The 18,820-nt window shown below is 43.1% G+C and overlaps 1 non-coding gene across 1 annotated transcript; it reads right to left on the bottom strand.

The window, feature by feature from the left end:
* Window positions 1-18,521: 18,521 nt before the first annotated feature.
* Trnal-caa lies at window positions 18,522-18,596 on the bottom strand. The gene has a single exon. It is a non-coding gene; the product is annotated as a tRNA-Leu (tRNA).
* Between the last annotated feature and the right edge of the window lie 224 nt (window positions 18,597-18,820).

Raw genomic sequence — 18,820 nt, 5'->3', positions numbered from 1 at the left:
TGCCATAGAAAAATATTGTTGGGATTTTCAATAGAGCTCTTCGGGTTCTGTTCAGAACTGTCCTCGGAACTGTTGTACAAGTTTAATTTTTGCGAAAATTGACAAAGAACGTTTTCGACACGAAAATTTTTTCGAATATTGTTGTTTTCTTCGCTAAATTCTGCAGAACTATTCAAATTTTGTACAAAGAACTCTAGAACTATGGCATATCTGTCAAGAACTCTGAAAAAAATATATATTTCTGTAAAAAAGGGTGCCAACTTCACAGCATGTGAGAAGATTTTCTCATTAAAATGCAATTATCTCGTAAACTATTAGCTACACAAAAAAATGTTGCTTGGATTTTCGAAAGAACTCTTGGAGCTCTGTTCAGAACTGTACTCAGAACTGTTGTACTTACTTACATTTTGCGGAAATTGACAAAGAATGTTTTCGATGCGAAAATTTTTTCGAATATTGTTGTTTTCTTCGCTAAATTCTGCAGAACTATTGAAATTTTGTACAAAGAACTCTAGAACTATGGCATATCTGTCAAGAACTTTGAAAAAAATATATATTTCTGTAAAAAAGGGTACCAACTTCACAGCATGTGAAAAGATTTTCTCATTAAAATGCAATTATCTCGTAAACTATTAGCTACACAAAAAAATGTTGCTTGGATTTTCGAAAGAACTCTTGGAGTTCTGTTCAGAACTGTACTCAGAACTGTTGTACTTACTTACATTTTGCGGAAATTGACAAAGAATGTTTTCGATGCGAAAATTTTTTCGAGTATTGTTGTTTTCTTCGCTAAATTCTGCAGAACTATTGAAATTTTGTACAAAGAACTCTAGAACTATGGCACATCTATCAAGAACTATGAAAAAAATGTATATTTCTCGAAAAAGGGGTGCTAACTTCACACAACTGCTTACCGCGACACTTCGTGTTGACCAGGGGTGGCCAATAATTTAGCTCGCGAGCTATGCGCTGCTAGTAGTCCAGTAGTGATAAAACTGACTGCACATTTCAAATGGTTCAGATGGCTCTGAGCACTATGGGACTCAACATCTGAGGTCATCAGTTCCCTAGAATTTAGAACTACTTAAACCTAACTAACCTAAGGACATCACACACATCCATGCCCGAGGCAGGATTCGAACCTGCGACCTTAGCGGTCGCACGGTTCCAGACTGAAGCGCCTAGAACCGCTCGGCCACAACGGCCAGCACTGCACATTTCCCCCGCCGCCATGGCACGCTGTTCAAAGGGGGAAGAGGGAAAAACTACTAAAGCGCCACATTTAAATAGCAATGCAGTAGCACTGCATGTGATTTGGTTTTACATTCCACATTTCTAAACAATATAGATCACAAACAAGTTTTCAGAATTATTTAATTACATTTTCATGCTGAAGATTAGCATAATTTTTGTCTATTACAAACTGTATTATAGGGACAGACACTGAGAATTTCGCAGATTTTCATAATCAGGGTGTCACTTAATTGTGACTTATTTAGTTTCATAATCGAAAAAAATGTCTTTGATACACATATGTTGAGCGAAATATTGCAGCACTTTCGCAACCTCATTACGAAGACACTGAAACTCTACTTGAGGAAAACAATGTAGACGTTTCCGAAAGTTTTAACGTAAGCGGATTTGTCTTGAAAACGGTGGTGAAGTGATTAGTGTTGAGCGTCACGACACAACGAGGTGATTAGAGACGTGGCACAAGCTTGGATTAGGGGAGGACGGAGAAGGAAAGCGGCCGTGCCCTTTCAAAGGAACCATCCCGGAATTTGCCTGAAGCGATTTTAGGCAAATCACGGGAAACCTAAACCAGGATGGCCGGACGTGCGTTTGAACCGTTATTTTCTCGAATACGTTCAAATGGTTCAAATGGCTCTGAGCACTATGGGACTTAACATCTGTGGTCATCAGTCTCCTAGAACTTAGAACTACTTAAACCTAACTAACCTAAGGACTTCACACACATCCATGCCCGAGGCAGGATTCGAACCTGCGACAGTAGGAGTCGCGCAGTTCCGGACTGAGCGCCTTACTCGAATACCTGTCCAGTGTGCTAACCACTGCGCCACATCGCTCGATTCTTTAAAACGAGAATTACGCCGAAGATGATTAAGTTACATCGACACATGCACAGAGGTGCTTTAGCCTGAAACGGCAAACGGTATCGAAAACAGCTCGAAAACACATGTAAGATTGACAGTGTCCTCAAAACGTTTAGAAAACTCTCTCTGTTATTGGCTTCGACGGCCGCTGTCATTTTGGATAAAATGATTTTGGGTAATAGGCAGCGTCATTCTTGTAATTCTTTGACGCCCCCAGTGAATTCTTCAACCCTCGAGTATTCTACAACGCTAGGGAAATGGGCTGTGTTCCTCAAAATTTGTCCCTTCTGCAGTGCGATTTTCTTTTTGAATGTGTACCCGTCAGGTCAGAAATACGTTGTATCTCACCTTGCAGTGTCTTACTGTGGGCAGTGTGCAGTCAAGTCCACTTAAAAATCGAGGTCTGTAATGCATTCCCGATGTACTACTTTTCGTTCCTGCACTGCTTTTTTCTCTCAGAAATTCAGCAACAGCGGGTTTCAAGTCGAAAGATCGTCCCAGTCATGCTCTTGACGTAGCCAGCGTACTTCGGAGTAATATACAAAGTTTCCTACTCTTCGTTCAATTCCTCGAAAACTTGCAGTTGATACTGGGATAATGTGTACGCCTTCAGCAATTTTGCTATTCGTACACCAGTTTCATCACGTGTTTCATGCCCGCTAATTTAGCACAAAGTGCTTCTTGACGTTCAGAACAATGAATCTCGCCTGTCGATCGTCGTAATTTTTTGCCCTTTTATTGTCAAATAAATCTTTAAGTTCTTTTTGCGTGGTACTGTAATGTTGTTTCGTAGCAAATTTGCACTACCTGCTGATAACGTGTCAGCATAATACACTCCTGGAAATTGAAATAAGAACACCGTGAGTTCATTGTCCCAGGAAGGGGAAACTTTATTGACACATTCCTGGGGTCAGATAAATCACATGATCACACTGATAGAACCACAGGCACATAGACACAGGCAACAGAGCATGCACAATGTCGGCACTAGTACAGTGTATATCCACCTTTCGCAGCAATGCAGGCTGCCATTCTCCCATGGAGACGATCGTAGAGATGCTGGATGTAGTCCTGTGGAACGGCTTGCCATGCCATTTCCACCTGGTGCCTCAGTTGGACCAGCGTTCGTGCTGGACGTGCAGACCGCGTGAGACGACACTTCATCCAGTCCCAAACATGCTCAATGGGGGACAGATCCGGAGATCTTGCTGGCCAGGGTAGTTGACTTACACCTTCTAGAGCACGTTGGGTGGCACGGGATACATGCGGACGTGCATTGTCCTGTTGGAACAGCAAGTTCCCTTGCCGGTCTAGGAATGGTAGAACGATGGGTTCGATGACGGTTTGGATGTACCGTGCACTATTCAGTGTCCCCTCGACGATCACCAGTGGTGTACGGCCAGTGTAGGAGATCGCCCCCCACACTATGATGCCGGGTGTTGGCCCTGTGTGCTCGGTCGTATGCAGTCCTGATTGTGGCGCTCACCTGCACGACGCCAAACACGCATACGACCATCATTGGCACCAAGGCAGAAGCGACTCTCATCGCTGAAGACGACACGTCTCCATTCGTCCCTCCATTCACGCCTGTCGCGACACCACTGGAGGCGGGCTGCACGATGTTGGGGCGTGAGCGGAAGACGGCCTGACGGTGTGCGGGACCGTAGCCCAGCTTCATGGAGACGGTTGCGAATGGTCCTCGCCGATACCCCAGGAGCAACAGTGTCCCTAATTTGCTGGGAAGTGGCGGTGCGGTCCCCTATGGCACTGCGTAGGATCCTACGGTCTTGGCGTGCATCCGTGCGTCGCTGCGGTCCGGTCCCAGGTCGACGGGCACGTGCACCTTCCGCCGACCACTGGCGACAACATCGATGTACTGTGGAGACCTCACGCCCCACGTGTTGAGCAATTCGGCGGTACGTCCACCCGGCCTCCCGCATGCCCACTATACACCCTCGCTCAAAGTCCGTCAACTGCACATACGGTTCACGTCCACGCTGTCGCGGCATGCTACCAGTGTTAAAGACTGCGATGGAGCTCCGTATGCCACGGCAAACTGGCTGACACTGACGGCGGTGGTGCACAAATGCTGCGCAGCTAGCGCCATTCGACGGCCAACACCGCGGTTCCTGGTGTGTCCGCTGTGCAGTGCGTTTGATCATTGCTTGTACAGCCCTCTCGCAGTGTCCGGAGCAAGTATGGTGGGTCTGACTCACCGGTGTCAATGTGTTCTTTTTTCCATTTCCAGGAGTGTAGATACTGAGACTTCTCATCCCCCTCTCTTTTGTCTTTCCCATCCATCTTTAAAGGCCTGTGACGATATATCGCTAGACTGCCTCTTTTTGTGCAAACTTCCGCTCGATCTGTTCACGTCCTTCGTGCTACGAACAAACAGAGAAGGATAAACGGCGTTGACACCTCATTTCTGCCGAACTGAAGAGAGTTGTGCCGACAGAAAAATACCTCATCGCAGGACTCAATGAAATGTCACGCTGTACTGAGTACTTCGGGGAAGGATCGAGCAAAGCCTTGGCCGACTCACAGATGCTCTGCACAAACGAAAAAAGCCGCTTATCGCAGCTCCACACCAGACTATTTATCACGTAGTCGGTGACTGCAAGATTCAAGTCTGTCACAATGATGAAGAGGACTTCCTGCTGGCAACTCCAGATATTGTGCGCTGGACTGAAGGACTGGATATCCATTTGAGGAGTACAAACTTTCTCGTCTGTAAGTATGTGTATATACATACGTACATGCAGTCCTGATGTGTGTGTACTAGCCATACACTAAATAAGTAAACAACTTGGTCAAATCCACTTCTGCCCCTGGAAATATCTTACAATTTAAAATATGGTTCCGAAAACTCTGTCTTACCATCATGATTATAATCAATCTGAAACCTTTTCCATGTATACAACTTTTATTAATGATTTTTGAAACAAGTGTTAGCAATGATAATACTATGCTCTGTGCAAAATTCTGTTATTCAACTTCTTCTTTCATTCCTTTTCTACAGTCCATATTCACCTCCAATTTTTCCTTCTCTTCCTTTTCCTACTATCGAATTCTGGTTTTTCATAACAACTGAATTTTCATCTCTCTTAACTATCTGACTTACTTGTTTAACTCATCATACTTTTCTTCAATCTCTTCATCTTCTGTGCAGCTAGTTGACATATAAACTTATATTTCTGTGGTGGTATGGGCTTCGTGCTGTCTTGACTACGATAATGTGTTCACTATGCTGTTCATAGTAGCTTACCCACATTTATATTTTCTTATTCATTATTGAACCCACTCATGCATTACCCTGTTTGACTTTGTATTTATAACCTTGTATTCACCCGACCAGAAGTCCTGTTCCTCCTGCCACGGAATTTCGCTAATTCCCACCATGTTTAACTTCAACTGATCCATTTCTCTTTTTAAATTTTGTTATCTACCTGCCCGATAAAGGGGTCTAACGTTCCATGCTCCTATCTCTAGAACGCCAGGCTGGTTTCTTTCGATCACGACATCCTCCTGAGTAGTCCTCATCCGGAGATGCGAATGTGGAACTAATTTACCTCGAGAATATTTTATCGAAGAGGACATGATCATCATTTAACCAAATAGTAGACCTGTATGCACTTAGGAAACATTACCACTGTAGTTTCCCCTTGCTTTCAGCTGTTCGCACTACCACGCCACAGAAAACGGACGCATAAGGCTGAATACATCAATGATGTTAACTAGCAAGAGCTAAAAAGAGTGTTTCAGTGTCTGGGATGTCCATCACAGGGTGATAATGTAGATGGTAAAGTGCGAGAACTGACGGTGGCTATACACAGAGCATGGGAAAGTCGATGTTAGGAAAGGCCAATTTAAAGTAGCACCTTGCATCTGGATGAAGCGGTGCAGAAATTAAAATTTGAAACAAGAAGAGCCAGAAAGCTATACCGGAGCAGCATGACCCAAGAGGAAAGAGTGCAAAGATTGCATAGATACAGGTATGTTAAACAACGATTTAAGGCAGAGTTATGGAAATCAGAAACGGAACGATGAAAGCAATTCCTGGAGGCTAACTTAGAAACTGATCCGTGGGGTATACCATATAAAACAGTCTGCAAGAAAATATCATTAACAACAGTCTTATGCAAGCTGAAAAGGAATGATGGGACGGTAACAGAAAGTTGGTAACAGTCAGCTACCCTACTAATGGAAACACTACTTCCTGACGACGGAGAAGAAGACGAGACAGAAGATCAGCGTAAGTTACGGAAAATGTAATGGGAACACTATAGGAACAATAAACGTGTGTACTTCTTTGCACAAGAAGGTGACCGGCAAATAATTTTAGGACTGAAAAAGAAAATGACCAGGAGGGGACGGGATCCCTGCCGAAGTAGTACAACCCCTGTGTGACCAATTAGATAGTTACCTGCGAGAACTGCACAACGAGTGTCTCTTGCAAGGGAAGTTCCCTGCATTGTGGAAGAATACTGAAGTGTTAATAATTAGTAAAGACCAAGACAATGATTCGGTGACACCCAGAACCTACAGGCCACTTTGTCGTCTGAACGTTCTCATTAATCAATTTGAAAAACTGTTATGCAAGAGATTACAAGATCATAGACTGCTGCACGGGATAAGCCCGCTCCAGAAGGGGTTTAGAGGATCCATGTGAACTGAAGATGCAATTAACAAGGCGATTTCGGTAGCGCCAGACACTGATTCCATTCACGTTCTAGGGTTGATGATCGATATTGCTGGCGCTTTCAATAACCTATGGTGGCCGTCTTTCTTTGGTCGATTTCCGGATTGACCAGAAGTGCTGTACAACTGCCTGACATAAACGGACTGGTAGCATTTGCAGATGACGTGCAGTTCGTTAAAGTGGTGACTCCAGAAGAAGTATAGGAGACAAACATAATGCGGCGCCCCACGAACTTCAGGGCTGGTGTTGAAGTGGTAAATTGTCACTAACATCTCACAAAACAATGTACCTCCTACTGAAAGGGAGCCTAGCAAGAAATCCTAAAATAAAATTAAATTTTGTAACGATTGGGAGAAGCTCAGTAACGAGAGATCTATGGGTATTTCTGAACGAACGTCGTAACTTTGACATCATATAGAAGAAGCAGACAGAAAAGGTACAGACGGGAAGAATAAATTTATAATCGTTGCAAGAATGAAATTTCAGCTTCCCTAGAAGACAGAGTATACCACCAATTTATATTACCATCAGTTGTGGGATATGGTACGAACGTTTGGGCTCATGGACTGCTTCTACAAGGTGCATTCAAGTTCTAAGGCCTCCGATTTTTTTTCTCCGGACTGGAAAGAGATAGAAACATGCGCATTGTTTTAAAATGAGGCCGCGTTCATTGTCAATACGTCCCAGAGATGGCAGCACCGTACGGCAGATCGAATTTTACCGCCAGCGGCGAGAATGAGAACTGTTTTAAATACTTAAAATGGCGACGTTTTCCTTACGTGAACAGCGTGCAATCATTCGTTTTCTGAATTTGCGTGGTGTGAAACCAATTGAAATTCATCGACAGTTGAAGGAGACATGTGGTGATGGAGTTATGGATGTGTCGAAAGTGCGTTCGTGGGTGCGACAGTTTAATGAAGGCAGAACATCGTGTGACAACAAACCGAAACAACCTCGGCTTGCACAAGCCGGTCTGACGACATGATCGAGAACGTGGAGAGAATTGTTTTGGGGGATTGCCGAATGACTGTTGAACAGATCGCCTCCAGTGTTGGCATTTCTGCCCACAATCCTGCATGACGACCTGAAAATGCGAAAAGTGTCTTCCAGGTGGGTTCCACGAATACTATCGGATGACCACATGGCTGCCCGTGTGGCATGTTGCCAAGCAATGTTGACGCGCAACGACAGCATGAATGGGACTTTCTTTTCGTCGGTTGTGACAATGGATGAGACGTGGATGCCATTTTTCAATCCAGAAACAAAGCGCCAGTCAGCTCAATGGAAGCACACAGATTCACCGCCACCAAAAAAAATTTCGGGTAACCGCCAGTGCTGAAAAAATGATGGTGTCAATGTTCTGGGACAGCGAGGGCGTAATCCTTACCCACTGCGTTTCAAAGGGCACTACGGTAACAGGTGCATCCTACGAAAATGTTTTGAAGAACAAATTCCTTCCTGCACTGCAACAAAAACGTCCGGGAAGGGCTGCGCATGTGCTGTTTCACCAAGACAACGCACCCGCACATCGAGCTAACGTTACGCAACAGTTTCTTCGTGATAACAGCTTTGAAGTGATTCCTCATGCTCCCTACTCACCTGACCCGGCTCCTAGTGACTTTTGGCTTTTTCCAACAATGAAAGACACTCTCCGTGGCCGCACATTCACCAGCCATGCTGCTATTGGCTCATCGATTTTCCAGTGGTCAAAACAGACTCCTAAAGAAGCCTTCGCCGCTGCCATGGAATCATGGCGTCAGCGTTGTGAAAAATGTGTATGTCTGCAGGGCGATTACGTCGAGAAGTAACGCCAGCTTCATCGATTTCGGGTGAGTAGTTAATTAGAAAAAAAAATTGGAGGCCTTAGAACTTGAATGCACCTCGCAGTGAAGCTAGTCTCATTACTGAAAAAGAGTTCAACGAGGAGTGCTACTAACACTAACGGCCTCCTGTTGCACTACCCCTAAAAATGCCTTGTTAGTAATTCAAGGAATCTGCCCATTGGACTTTGAAATTAAGAAAATGGGAGCATTTTACTGGTTAAAGAAAGACAATCAAATGGAAGTACGAAGGGTGCTTGGAATTGAGGCCAATACGAAAAAGTTAATAAAAGATCGCACAACATAACCTGACGGAATGTATGGGACACTTCAGGCACAGCCAGGAGAACAAACGAACTTCTCCCTAACATCAGACAGAATCCGTCGAGTGGAGTGATACATTACCTGACTGGCTATGGCCCTTATTATGCGTATCTATACAAAACGAAAAGACAGGTGATTGATAGTTACACGTGTGTCAGTGAGGGCACACCATAACACACGTTGTGGGAATATGCTTCTACGGAGATGCCACGGGTAACGGCCATCAAGCAAGGATGCTGGATCCCAAAGCAGCACAAAGGAGAGAGTCGACCTGGCGCATCTTGGACTACTCTTCAGTCACAGTATCCAGGACTGCCAAGGAACACTTCACGAGGCAATCACAAGTCAGGACGCTGCCGTCCAGGCTGGACAACATACTCCGCAGAAGGAGAGGAACAACTGAGGCCGGCGACCACCAAACAGACGTAACACCGGTTGATGGAATTGCTTGTTACAGTCGTAACGGTGCTGACATGCTGCCAGACGTTCAAGGAATCCATTAGACAATGGCTTTTGGACTACTCATCGGGGTACTATGAGGGCCGATCCAGTAGCGAGACGGCCATCTACAGATTAAATATACCGAAATAAATGAACAAACGGAGAACAGATTCTGTAGTACTGTATTGATAGTTGGGTAACTAATTAACGATTTTATCGTAAGTTTGTAGGAGTAGAAGTAGTTGCATTATTAAATAATTAAGTATCAGAAATGATATAAATTTGTTATCATCCAAGTAGATGTGAGTTATATGGGCTATATTAGCTTTCCAGACGGTAGGCTGTAACTGTGAAGAATAATAAATAAATAAATACGAGCACAACAAGGCCCATTTGATTGATGTTACTAGGCTAGGTCTGTTAATCATCTAGACTGTTGCCGCTGCAACTACTGAAAAAGCTGCTGTTCCTCTTATCTACATAAAAACTTAAATTTATTTTATGTTTATTTTTTAATTTTATAGTTCTGAAAACGACATTAAGCGGTCATAACTAAATATCATTTGTAACAATTTGCAACCGAGAGTTATACAATAAATATTTTTTTAAAAAAATGTGGTTTTTTGTGGCGGTTGTTCGGACGAAGCTGGTACTTCTAATATGATGGCTCACAGCGGTTGTGATAGATCATTCATCTTGAAGTCTGAGCGTACTTTGCCTGTCTACTGTTTTCTACAATAGCTTTGACGTGATTGCCTTTCAATAGGATCTTAATAATTCTGAGCGAGTGTCATCTGTCCAGGTGTGTCGTTTCTACTTATGTCATTCAGCGCTCTGTCAAATTCGCCTCGAATATCACATATCTTACCTGACCTTCATATGCATTATCTGGGCAAAAGTGTTTGGACACCTGTTGGTGAGCATTAATGTGGAGTGTGTCCAGCCTTCAACTTTATGACAGCTTGAACTCTGATAGCGACGCTTTCAATTAGGTGCCCGAATGACTGTGGAAGAATGGTAGCCAGTCCTTCCTCAAGGACCGAAACCGGAGAACGTAGTGATGTCGGACGTTGGGCTGTGGAGCTAAGTCGGCGTTCTAAAGACGTTCCACTGGATTCAGGTAAAGACTCTGAGAAGCCCAGTGCATTTCACGGATATTATTGTTCACAAACAAAACACATTCTGACAAATGCAGTCCAGTTCGCTAAATTCACTAGCGTTAACGAAAACGCGAGGTTTTGAAGCATTCATTGTGACCTAGAAATAATTACAGGGATATTTCCTAAACGTTTTGAGGACACTTCTAATCTCACATCTGTATTAGAGACCGTTTGCCATTTCAGATGAATGCGCCCCTGTGCGATTACGTGGCAGCCTGCGAGCGAAAATTTGTGAAATTGTCTGCATCTGTCGACATGTCGACAGTTCATACCAGGCAAAAATTGTACTATGTCTTCAGAACGCCAAAAATAAATAATACTGAACATTTGTTTTGTTGCGATCTATCTTGTGGTGAAAAGTGAAATATAGAACCAAATAACATGTAGTGTGACTGCACTGCCATTTGAATGCAGCGCGTTTGCAGGTTCCTGTCTTTCCCATCCTCACCATCAGACAGTGTGGTCTACTGGCGGGGGAAGAGTGCAGCGAGGCTGAGCGCTACGGCACTCGTGCCAGAACACGACTCGCGAGGTGAATTCTTGGCCGCCCCTGATCTACACCCTTGCAAGATTCAAGGACTACTGCCAACTGACCATTTTCAATGGTATGAATTCGGCGACTGGGTGCTGAAAAACCAAAATGTGTTTCATAATTTTGCGAGAAATGTCGTTTTCAGTGATGGGGTGCATTTTCAGTGAGACAGCTGTGTTAAAAAGCGTAACTGTCAGATTTCGGGCGATGACTACCCTCGCATAATACTTGACACTGCCGATGCGTACACATTTGAGCCTTTTTTTTGCTGCGGATTTTGGGCGGGCGGAGTGACTGAACCTTAATTTTTCGGGAATGCTGCAGGTAATGAAGTGGTGGCGAATAGTATACGTTATAGCAACATGATAAGTGAGTTTCATCAACACCAGCTGGAGAGGATGAACCACAAAAGTAAATGGTTCTTGCAAGTAGGAGCCGCCTGTCACTCTGCGGACATACCACCGTAGTCTTACAGGAGAAATTTCTAGGACCTGTCATCTCGCACCACAGAGACCAGAATAGGCCACCGTTATCTAGCCACATGACGCCGTTTGGATATCTCTTCGGCGTCAGAAAGCCGAGAACAGTTCCTTAATTAAAGGACTAAATTGAGCGCATCATTGCCGAAAACGATCTAGATATCTACGAGAAGTAAATAATATTTTATAAAAAGGCAAGAGTTATGAACAAACTTTGGGTGTACTTTCATCCGACATTCTTCTAATGATCAAGATGGTAATAATAATAGTAATAGTAGCATTAGTAGTAGTGGTAATAATAGTAGTAACAATATGTGAATATAAAAAACTGAAGTACCGGTTTTAAATATTAATTGTATCAGGATACCAATGAAACTTATATAATTGTAAGACATTTTGCCATAAATGTGCTCAAAGAATCGTGCGTGCATAGCCGGTAGGAGAGATAAAAGGAAACAGCCATATACAAATCAGAAAAGTTTTTCTCTGTCTGTTACAGTGGTACCACCTTCTACACTGCTCACCGATCAGGTGTTAGGCCAGAAATGACAAATGAAAGTAACAGAGTTTCATGACAGCGTATTCCAGGGACATCCACGTTTAAATGTTTCAGTAATACACGCATACACTGCTACAGGCGATAGTGTCTTGACGTTGTCAGCGCCGGAAGACAAAATATCGTAGTAAATAAGCCTTCGCAGGCAAAACAGAGTGCATATAACGTTGTTTAGTGGCGTCGTTTTTTCGCTTAATTTAGTCGAGAAGTGAAGGGAACTAATTTTCTTTTCATTAGCCACCGTTACCACAGGATCTGATGAAAGCTCCAGTTTTTATTTAGACCTCCGGCGTTACAATTGTACAGTCGAAACTGGTGAGGTCACTATCTTTACCACTGTTGACGATTAGCTATCATTCGAAGGCAAACGGTGTCTTTTTTTAAGTAATCCTGTTGCAGCCAAAAACATTTCGCCTTTAGATTCATCACATCCACTACCATACCCATTATTATTTCGTAATGGAGATGGTTCTTGCCGTGTTAATACACTAGATAGGTCCACTGCGAGAGAGCCAGTTCCTTTGTTGAAATATCCATTCTATCTCCTTTCAGTTGGACATGATTTTAGCCTTTTACATCAATCATGTAAATTTTTTGTAGTGGCTTGTTTACATGTATGTGCGTATTGAAAGTACGAGACTTCATTTCACAAGGCAAAATCGGTCTCTTCTAAGGTCCGATATTTATAATAACGTATGTGATCATTTAAAACCAAGCCTGAATAATACTGTAAATATCTGAAGAACTGTTATTTTGACATCATGATTTCATGGGGCTCTGAGTGTTGTAATGTATCCTTTGTCTGGCAGCAAAGAGCAAATGAAAATGACAGAGATAATTAAATCTGTTCAACATTATACAGTGCATAAGTAAAGGTTTGCCGTCCAAAGGACGCGTTACAAATGTGACGGCATGACCTACGGGCTTTAAATTCACACATCAAATTATTAATTAATCTGTTAATTACTGACTTGTTTTCCATAAAAATAAAATACCCACCGCTTTACTGATTGATGAATGTATCAGGCCGTTGGGTGTAGCTGAACGTACCATTGTTCGAGAAGTGATTTTACAGTAAAAAGCCTTAATTTAGTTTCCACCTGAAGTATGGTAATAATTATCATTCGGACTTCGTATAAAAAGATGCAAGTTTGGTCTGAAATTAAATGCTTAAACAGCAAGGCGCGGCACGTGATAGGTCTCGTGGTTATCGAACAATGTACGTTGCCTTCCCGTGAAAAATTTTCTAGCACAGCAGATGTACAACTTTATTACTGTTATTATTATTATCATCGTATCAGAAACAAACATATTGTATACGTAGTTATACTATATCACTTTTGTCCAAAACTTGGCCAGTTCAATGCATTTTTCTGCTCATGGACGAAAATCATCTTCTGTGCACGAGTCTGGATACAGGCTGCATTGAAACATATGATGAACAGTCTGGCACTCTCCACGGTCGCACTCAATATCATCTTAATCAGTGAAGCCCCATCTTGTCGGATTAACCTTTGATTTGCCAACTCCAGATCTCAGTCCTCTTCAGGGACTTCCAAAGCGTCAATTTCTCATCATAGAAGGCAGGATCTCTGAATCCATTCCAATTAGGAGGAAGATAGGTAGTAGTCCGCCCCCCCCCCCCCCCCCCCCCCGCAGTTGCAACCTCGTTTTTCTCAGCAGATGTTCCAAGTTCCCGTCATTGTTCGTAGGAAATTCCCCCTTGAAGCCAGTTCATTCCCATACAATGCCCATAAAATGCGTTCTCTCCTGCTTCACTTTCTTTCTTTCCTCATTCGCCGCTGCTTCTCTTCGAAAAGGATGTGGGGCTATTGTTGCGAGGCGGGAAGGCCATTCGACTGGGATGGAATGTCAAGCATCCTGTTATGATTCTGCAAGGTGTCTTTGAGAGCTATCTCCATGTGTTTGTCATGTGTCGAATTGTACCAAACAGGACATGCTAATTCTGCCGATGCATAGCATTGTGGCGTTGCAGAGTTTCGAAGAGTTTCAGGTTTACTATCCCACTGTGATCCGGCCAGTTTCCGTATAAGTTTGTTCGTGGTGAAAACTTTTGACTTATGATAGAAATCTATAGTAACTACATTGACTGTAGGCACGGTTGCAAATAATTAATTACTATTCAGTCTAAATCAAATTACAAGATTGCTACACGTATCTACGAAAATCTCAGCAGAAAGAACAAGAGAAAGTAAAAAAAGTTAAACTGGATGGGGCCTTTCCCACAGTAAATCTCTCTAACGTTTTAGCAAATGATAGTAGCTTCTCCTTACATATCAACATAGTTATCAAAACTGTTTAATGTAATAGGTTATCATTCCCGTTACTTAGTTATCACAATATAAACGTTTTTATTTACATTTGTACAAATGTATTTCATTATGACAGCAAGATAAAATTTAAAAAAAAATATATCGTATCATTTCACTTTAAATGCTTTAGTGTTTACGCAAGTCTAAGAATCTGCAGACGAATAAATTCGGACGCTATGGCCACACAAATGAAGAATAAATTCCAATTGTTTATATAAAAAATTTGACTTTTATTATTTTATAAACACAACTGGTCGAATTTCAACCATAGCCTATATTGGTTGTAGTAACAACACTTCATTCAACTTCGAATCATTCATTTTATAGCTACAGGAGCAGCAAACATTACTATTCTTAAAATACAACACAATAATGCGTTCTTCTGAATGCGTCATTGATTAACATCGGGTAAGATTACGTATAAATGGATAGCTAGTATTTTACATATGCTTTTCAAAGCACTTCTACTTCTTATTCTGTATGTGACTTTGATACTCTTCTAATGTGTAGAAAAGGTTTTGTACGAGTAGAAAGAAATTCTGAAGCTGAAACTCGAAGTTCGTTGTGCGAAGAGTTATAACACTACTTGGGAGTGTACTGGCTAATATTAATCTTAGATACTGCGGCCTCCTCTAACAGAGAGCTGTTCTGTGACTGATGATGTAAAGTTTTCTTTGTTTCTAGTATTACACTGATGAAAATCGGAATATATTCTGGGATGCAATCTTTCAACGACACCTATAGCCGAATATTATGGCCAGCACACCATACTTTGAAAACTGGCCACCGGATGATTCCTTGTATTTAGCTCCACAGATAATTGCTATAGACCGCTTTTGAAGAATCGGTAGTTTATTTAGATTTACTTTGGTTGCTGCCCCCCAAATATCGGTCCCATAGGTCAGGTGTGAGGAAAATAAAAGATAGCATGCGGTGCTTAGGACAACAGTATCTTTGCAAGACTTGTTAATCATATTCTGTAAATTGTTACACTTGTGTGTAACGGATAAGACATTTTGTAGTACACCATGAGTTGCTCTGAAAAACAATTTTTTTCTGTCAAACCAGCATTTTGGCATGTAGCACAATGGTCTGTTACACATGACAGAACGGACATACAAACAAATGCATGCATATCGATGGCGATATGATCAGAACACTTAGTATACACTAAAGATCACGTACATACTGTGAAAGTATACGTCAGACGCCGGCCAGAGTGGCCGTGCGGTTCTGGGCGTAACAGTCTGGAGCCGAGCGACCGCTACGGTCGCAGGTTCGAATCTTGCCTCGGGCATGGATGTGTGTGATGTTCTTAGGTTAGTTAGGTTTAATTAGTTCTAAGTTCTAGGCGACTGTTGACCTGAAAAGTTACGTCGCATAGTGCTCAGAGCCATAAGCTACGTCAGACAAAGTATCTGACAAGCATAAAACCTTTATAATGATTGAAAATGATGCGTGTCTAAAAACATAGAACCCCATGAATAAAATCCAATCCGTTATCTATCAAACCTCTGTCGATAGTTGTGTGTACTTGTCGTAAACGCAAAAAGTTAACGGGCGTACGTCCCTGGAGGCGTTGGATCTGCTGTAACAGAAAGAAAACATGGAACTGCTGGTCACACAAAATGTTCCATAGTACGTATATCTAATTACCTCTGAGAATTCTCCCGACGAGAATTTGCACGATGTTTTGAGAGGCGAACAGGCTTCCAAAGAAAGCAAAGTGTGCGAATTACGGCGTTTCGTAATCGCTTTCAGCCCCGGACGAGGCCTCTCAAAGTGTGTTAATGCTATGAGAGAAGAAATGAAAAACGAACGTCAGCAAGGGCAATACCAATAACATGATCTTTATGTACATTTCATTTTCGTGTATTCTCGTATATTAAAAGCACAGCAACAGACAGAATGAAACCATAGATCCTAATAATACCGTCCCTGTACTTCTTATGTGTGTCCATGACACACATTGCACAGAAACAAAACGCTTCTGTTACGTACTCCTTTCTGCTTGCACTACAAAAATAGACCTGAGCGTTCCTTGTACTGTGTGTGCAAATCTTAACGTGACTATCCCCGTCAGAAACATGAGCAGAACGTCAGATCAGACCATACACAAATAAAACATCAGGCGCACATATCCAATACATCAACGTAACAAATGAAAATATACAAACCCCATAGACCCTGCGTTACCCCACGGTATGGTAATGTGGTGGGAGAAGGCAATGCTGTGGGGAAAGTCAAAGTGCTGTGTACACCAGGAGCAGGTCATGACGGCGCTCGATTCACAGTCGGAAGCGTTGCACATGTCAACTGCAGCGTAGTTGATGTTCAACACATTGCGGAATGGCAGAGGCGCCTCCTGTGTCACGTTTCCAGACGATCTCTATGCATAGCAAAGCGTAGATTGACGTAGTGGTGAACAAGACTGGTTATATATGAAAGAATGCGACCCAAAAATGAAGAGTCTGTCACGCAGATTGACTGCATCATTCGCATCACAACTTATATACGCCTCCATGAGGCGCGCAAATAGTTTATATTGGCGAATGAAGCATACGTATTGTCACTTTCTGCAACTTATATACGCCTCCATGAGGCGCGCAAATAGTTTATATTGGCGAATGAAGCATACGTATTGTCACTTTCTGCGTCTGTACATCCTTTTGCCGAAGATTTTGGTTGGAAAACTTGTGTCGGTTTTACCTGACCACGAATACAGCTACAAAATGTCGGGACCCATTACATCCGTTTCCAGTACCTTCGGCATTCAAGACAAAACAAGTGTTGTAGACGTCGCTCCATTTGGTAGTTTCTTGCGTTGTACCGTTTGGGACAAGCGTTTTTCAAACTTTCCAGCCGATTGGTGAAAGCAAATATGCAATTTCTTTGCAAGGTATCCTGACGTGGACAAAACCACTTGAACTGTATAAGAGTGCCGACCACATGCAACAGATTCCACAGCGGCCACAGTTGTGTTCTCTCTAGTCACTGATAGTGTCCGGTTTTGCTGTGAGTTCGTACTCAAATCGACTTTGGTTGGAAATGAGCACCATGTCGGCATCAGTATCAGTATCAGTAATGTAATCCGTCACCTTTCGCACAAACTACAGTGTCCTCGTTCCCACGGTAGTGTCCATAGTAATATCCCACACTGTAACGAACCGTGTGATCTTGGGTGAAGTTACTTTATAGCGGCGTTTGGAGTGATGAAGGACATGGTCTTGGCCTTAAGATTAGGGGTGACTAGAGCGACAGCTGCTTGCTTCGCCAACGTCTTTAAAAGCCAATAGTGAATAGAGAGTCCCATGTGACGCGCCTCCTTGAATTTGATATTCATACGTTCGTAAATTCTTCCTTCCCTGTGTTCCATAGTACCGCCAGATTCAAAAGGTGTAACAATTTGCCGCACCATCTCCAGTGCTGCCTTGTGTTTGAGTGCAGTCGCTGCTACAGATTTTCACGTAACCTTTATACTGTCATAAATCCTCTGCCTACTTGATGGTGTGAACTGATTGTGAATGCTTGTGTGTTCACACTACGGTGACGTGATGATTTATAGGAACTGGAAATGGTTGCCATGTTTTGCACTGGCGATGTCCCTGTCATACTATCACTTGCACGACCGTCAGTACCACACAGTAACATCTGTCCTTCCAACATGATAGCACATCCTTCAACATGTTGCTCCAACAGGTTCGAATTCTCCCGTGCAATACATCTGTCAATGTAGGTTCGAGATGTGTCGTGTGGTGGATACATCTGTGTCATCACCGTCATTAGCATTTTTACCATAGCATGGGGATTACACGTCATTTCAGTAATCTAACGACCAAACGTTGTATTCACGACGTTAAACCGTTTAACAGGCCTGGGTCCTGACACTGTTCACTGCTAACGCCCTCTGCGAGTAAGTGTCCCTACCGTACGACACGCGCCCCATCTGCCACGCATGCGCCTTCTCGCATGACCTAGCAACACAAGTCAGATACATTGTCTGTTGGTCCGTATAGAGCTGCAAGTATTCCTGGTGAGAAACTTCCTGGCAGATTAAAACTATGTGCCGGACCGAGACTCGAACTCGGGACCTTTGCCTTTTGCGGGCAAGTGCTCTACCAACTGAGCTACCCAAGCACGACTCACGACCCGTCCTCAGAGCCCTAATTCCTCCAGTTCCTCGTCTCCTACCTTCCAAACTTCGCAGAAGCTCTCCTGCATACCTTGCAGAACTAGCACTCCTGGAAGAAATGAGCCGGCCAGGGTGTCCGAGCGGTTCTAGGCGCTACAGTCTGTAACCGCGCGACCGCTACGCTCACAGGTTCGAATCGTCCCTCGGGCATGGATGTCTGTGATGTCCTT

Source organism: Schistocerca americana, chromosome 1, assembly GCF_021461395.2.
Source record: "Schistocerca americana isolate TAMUIC-IGC-003095 chromosome 1, iqSchAmer2.1, whole genome shotgun sequence".
NCBI lineage: Eukaryota > Metazoa > Arthropoda > Insecta > Orthoptera > Acrididae > Schistocerca > Schistocerca americana.
The sequence above is the reverse complement of the archived record's forward strand: the minus strand, read 5'-3'. Positions and strand labels throughout refer to the sequence as shown.